The sequence below is a fragment of the Zingiber officinale genome, chromosome 9A (genome assembly GCF_018446385.1).
Source record: "Zingiber officinale cultivar Zhangliang chromosome 9A, Zo_v1.1, whole genome shotgun sequence".
NCBI lineage: Eukaryota > Viridiplantae > Streptophyta > Magnoliopsida > Zingiberales > Zingiberaceae > Zingiber > Zingiber officinale.
In genome coordinates this window covers 118,374,598-118,379,834 of record NC_056002.1, presented here as the reverse complement: position 1 = coordinate 118,379,834, position 5,237 = coordinate 118,374,598, and the positions used below count along the sequence as shown (strand labels likewise).

The 5,237-nt window shown below is 43.3% G+C and overlaps 1 pseudogene; it reads left to right on the top strand.

The window, feature by feature from the left end:
- Nucleotides 1-4,676: 4,676 nt before the first annotated feature.
- On the top strand, nt 4,677-4,748 carry LOC122022073 (annotated as a pseudogene).
- The last annotated feature ends 489 nt before the right edge of the window (nt 4,749-5,237 follow it).

The following is a 5,237-nucleotide window of genomic DNA, read 5'->3' as shown; positions in this document are numbered from 1 at the left end:
ACCCAGTAACCAAAATGTAAATAAGGAATCACCAGGGGAACAAAAGTACTAAACAATTAGGATGAATCATAACTATTTCAAAAATATGTCTACCATTCAAGCTTAAGTACTTAAGTGTAGTGAAAATAAGGCCCTTATGGTTAGGCCAAAACTTATACCAAACTCCGTATAATACTTAGCTTATTTTATGCTACTAAAGATAGAGAAAGAAGATACACCAAACATACTAACACCATCTGGAAACTCATGAACTAAGAAAATGCTAGCTATTTTGCTATCGGACAAGTAGCAGAAAAAGTAGACGGTTGATGTTCTCAAATATGGCACAAAATTAAAGATAGGAAAGAAAAATACAAATGAGGTGTAAGTAGAAACAAATCAAATGTGAATAAATAAACAAGACTAAATAAAACAAAGCAAATAAAATATACAAAAACAAAAGAAAGACTCGACTCGACTCAGGTTGTGCAACAACACCCCCCTAGACTTAGACTTTTCATCGTCCCGATGAAATCAATACGGTGGCGGGGGTGGGGGATAAGGAGGTCATCGATGTGAGCCAGGGGGAAATCTAGGCATACCAGGAAGATGACCAAGGTGTTGATGATATTGATATAGGGCATCTACTTGTTGTCTAGTGATATTCATATCATCCATAAAATTTCTCATCCTTTCCTAGTCAACATTATAATCCTGAACGAACCCTGTCACCTGACTATAGAAGTCCCTAGTGAACTGAAAATGGTCCTGTACCTCCCTAAACTGGTCGTTAGATAGCTTGAAGCGACCCTCCAATAATCGTTGTTGGGTATTTTGCTTCTCATGAAGGGAGCCTAAAGAGGAACGGAAATCAGAAAAATCAAATCTAGAGGATCCCGTGCCATAAGTAAAAGAGTGTCTAAGAGATTCCAGATATCTGGAAGGCTGCAGGAATCCTAATGACGAGGGCTCTTGGTGGTACTCGGGTTCTTCTACAATAGAAGGTACAGTCTCGGGGTGTATATCAGTAATCACCCAATTCGCGGAGGTCGCGAACTGAAGTGCGCTCGGGGCAAGGAAGGGTAATGGAAAACCATTGGTTTTAGGGAAAGCAAACTCATTCTCATCTCGACAAATCATCTTCATAGCAAGACAAGAATCGATGTCGATCTTGTCATTACCATGAATCACCTCTAATCCATCAAGTGCACAACCTAGATTGAATGCTACTTGGGTGATTAATCTTCCAAACACTATCATCACCGAAGATGCCTTAGGTGCCTTCCACAAAGTTTGCAAGAAATGAAATCCCAAATCAAAATCAACTTTATTTAACATCGCCCAAAGAGAATAGAGTTATATCTTCTTAACCACCCCATCGCTCTCTCCTCGACCAAAGATCATTTTACTCATCACTTTGTGAAGGTATCTAAAGGTCGGGTTTTGCATCCGAGATTCTTTGGCTCTAGAGGGTTCATAAGGGTCTTGTGATTCGGTAATTGACATCCAAAATTCATTCCACTTAATACCACCATCAAATCCACATGAACCACCAGTAGGTAACCCAAAACAATCATTAAAATCACTAAAAGTCCACCAAACTTCTTTATTCATCATTCTAAAAGTTATGACCCCTGCGTAGTCATCCTCAGAAGGGAATTTAACATCTATCGAGCTCAAAAATTCAAGAACTAGGCGGAGGTAAGTCGGTGCATGGGCGTACATTATATCGTTCCAATCTAAAGTACTAATCATCCAATCTATGTCATCCCTAATTCCTAGCACATCTATAGTAGTGGGATCCATATATTTAGTGCATAAGATTTTTCTAGCGACAAGAATATCATATCTAGCTTGTTGCTCATGATTTCTAAAAATAATATTGAACTCGTTTTCGTTACCTTCGTCGCGTGCCACCTGCTTTCTTTTGCCCTTCGATGATGAAGCCTTCCCCTTGCCTTTGTCGCCTCCTGGTGCGTCTCCTTCACCAGATCCACCGCTTCCTCGACGAAGTCTCTTCAAGATCTGTGACATGGTGCAAGGCTTTGAGGAGTTTCTTGTGGAAATGGGTCTTGAGGATGGAAATAGTGAGGAGAAGGAAGGGAAAATAGGGAAGTTTCTTCTCTCTTTTTGGATTTGTGGCTTGAGGAAGTTTTAGATCTAGACGTAGATCTAAGCAAAAGTGAGCTCAAGAGGTGGGAAATCAGGGTTTGACGAAGTGTAGTAGAGAGGAGGAGGCTTTTGGGAGAGAGGGAGATGGAAATAGGGGTTTTTGGAGGGCTGGGAGGCGCACATGGGCAGGGGCACGACCGTGTCTTATAAACACAGCTGGGTCAAACGGGATACTGCACGACCATGCCGATTGGCACGACCTTCTTCTTTCTCCCCTCAGTCAAAGTGGCACGGCCGTGCCAGTTGGCATGACCCCTATCTTTTTCTCCTCTATATGAGTCACACGGTCGTGCCAGTTGGCATGGCCTGGATCTTCTCCCTCTCTGACAGGGCTGCACGGTCGTGCCAATTGGCACGGTCCGTGCCTCTTTCTTCTCTGCACAAGCCACACGGACATGGATAGTTGCACGTCCCGTGGCTTTAGTCTCCACGTTGGCTTCACACGACCGTGTGAGGTCACACGACCAGCTCCCTTAAGCTCATAGTGATTCACTCTTCATCATTTCGGCTCCTCCATCGCCTCCATGCCCATGAAAATGCTCATGGCCAGCTCGTGGAGGCTATACACATCCTGAAAATGAAATACCCAAAATAAAATACCAGACTAAAACTCACCAGAGAAATAGAACGACAAAAAGGAATGATGAACTAAAATGAAAGAAAAACTCTTGGGTTGCCTCCCAAGAAGTGCTTGTTTTAGGTCTTTAGCTTGACCCCGTTTCAGTTAATATGGACTAAATCGTGGAAGGACGACTCTCCTCCTAGGGTTAATGCTCCAGCCTGTGCCTTCAGTTTCGCTCGTGCAGGACAAATGTATTTCTTGTTGCTTGCTGGAGGGGAACTCTCATGGAAATTGCACTCCTCGACTTTGTGTGTTGATCTTGCGAAAATTTCCATGAGAAGAGGGGTTGTATATGAAGGAATCTGATAAATCAAATTCGATCTTTTCTTTACCGATCTCCAAGGATAACTTGTGACTTTTTACATTAATGATGGCTCCAGCTGTGGCAAGGAATGGTCTTCCAAGGATAATCGATATCTTAGGGTCTTCCTCTATATCCAAGATAATAAAATATGTGGGAACTATACATCCACCCACTTCAACTAGCACATCTTCCACTATTCCCATTGGGTATCTGCATGACTGGTCAGCTAATTATAGTGCCATAGTGGTCAATTTAATGTTCTGGAGGCCTAGCTAGCTTCTTGCATAAAGCGTACGGAAGTAGGCTAACGCTGGCCCCCAAGTCGCAGAAAGCTCTCGGTATGAGTTCAGAACCAATTTTGTACGGTATGGAGAAACTTCCTGGGTCCTGAAGCTTTGGTGGAGAATTCGTCACAAAGAGAGCGCTGCAATTCTTTGCTAATGCCACGGTCTCGAAGTCGCCTTTTTGCCTCCTATTAGATAAAATTTCCTTTAAAAATTTTACGAACTTCGACATTTAGTGCAGCGCATCTATCAGTGGTACTTCTATGCAGATTTCTTTGATCTTCTTCAGGAATCGGTTGAACTCTTCGTCTTTCTGGGATGCTATAAGCTTCTAAGGAAAAGGGATTGTTTGATTCTGTGGGGTAGCTTAAAGAGTTTCTTCAATCTTTTTAGTAGCCTCTTCTTCATCCCTATTTTGAGTCTGATTGGGCAATAGGAGAGAGGGCTCCTTCTCTGAGTCAAGCTCCTTCTGAGTAATGATTTGAGGATCTCCCACAGTATGTCCGCTCCTCAGCTCAATGCGGTTGCAATGTTCCACTGGATTTAAATCTGGCTTCCCTGGGAATGTACCCTGTGCTCTTGAGACGGACTGAGCTATCTGACTGTCTTGCATCTTCTGGTGTTTTTCAGAGTTTTCCAGCCTCTAAGTCAGTTGTTTGATCTTGTTCCTCATCTCCTTTTGCTCTGAGAGAGCTTCCTCAAGCATCTTTTTAATCCTGGAGAGTTGTGAAGGTTGCTGTTGTTGATAGGTCTGTTGTCCAGATTAGTGGCTCTGTTGCTCAGGCTAATAATTCTGATGTGCTGGTCCTTGATCCTGATTATTCCGGTATGAGAAATTGGGGTGATTCCTCCATCCAGGGTTGTATATATTGGAGTACGGATTATTTTGCCTCTGATTGTAGCTGGTTATTGCATCACACTGCTCAAGTTGGTTCATCTGTGCCTGTATCGGCCCAAAGGGGCAGGTGTCTTGAGCGTGATCCATACCTCCCAAGTGTCGCAAACACATGCTACTGCATTAGCTGTGTTGTTCCCCATGGCTTCAAATTTCTTGGTCAGAGCGTCCAGCTTTGCAGACATTAGTGTAACTGCATCTACATCGAATTTCCCTGACGCTTTAATTGGATTCCCCATAAAAGAGCCACTGGATCTTTCAGATGCCCATTGATGGTGGTTCTGCGCCACATTCTCTATGATCTCTTTAGATTCATTGAGGCTTTTGTTCATCAGTGCTCCTCCTGCTGCAAAATCAAGAGATACCTTCGTGTGATAATTTATCCCATTGTAGAAGGTGTGCAAAACCAACCATTTTTTAAAGCCATGATGGGGGCACTGTCTTAGCATACTCTTGAATCTGTCTCAAGCTTCAAATAATGATTCTGAGTCTATCTGTTTGAAGCTGGCAATCAGGTTCCTCATGTAAGCAGTTTTGCTGGGTGGGTAGAAATTATCCAGGAACTTCTGCTCACACTGCTCCCAGGATGATATGTTGTTCGCTGGAAGAGAGTTTAACCACTGTTTGGCTCTGTCTTTTAGGGAAAACTCGAAGAGAAGTAGTCTGACTGATTCTGGAGGGACCCGTTTCACCTTCATAGTGCCACAGATCTCGTAGAACAACTCTAGGTGGTGGTTTGGGTCCTCATGTGGTCCTCCTCCGAATTGATTTTGCAGGACCATGTGGATTATTGTGGGCTTGATTTCAAAGTTGTGGGCTTCAATGGGCAGTCGAGTGATGCTGGACCGAACCCCTCGTGCATATAGTGTCGTGTAATCTTTCAGCAATTTGTCGGCCATTTCTGAGGATTCTTGTGCTACTTGGAATGCCTTCTGTAGATTTCTTCTCTTCTGAAAGGTTCTGTCAATCTCTGGATCAAAG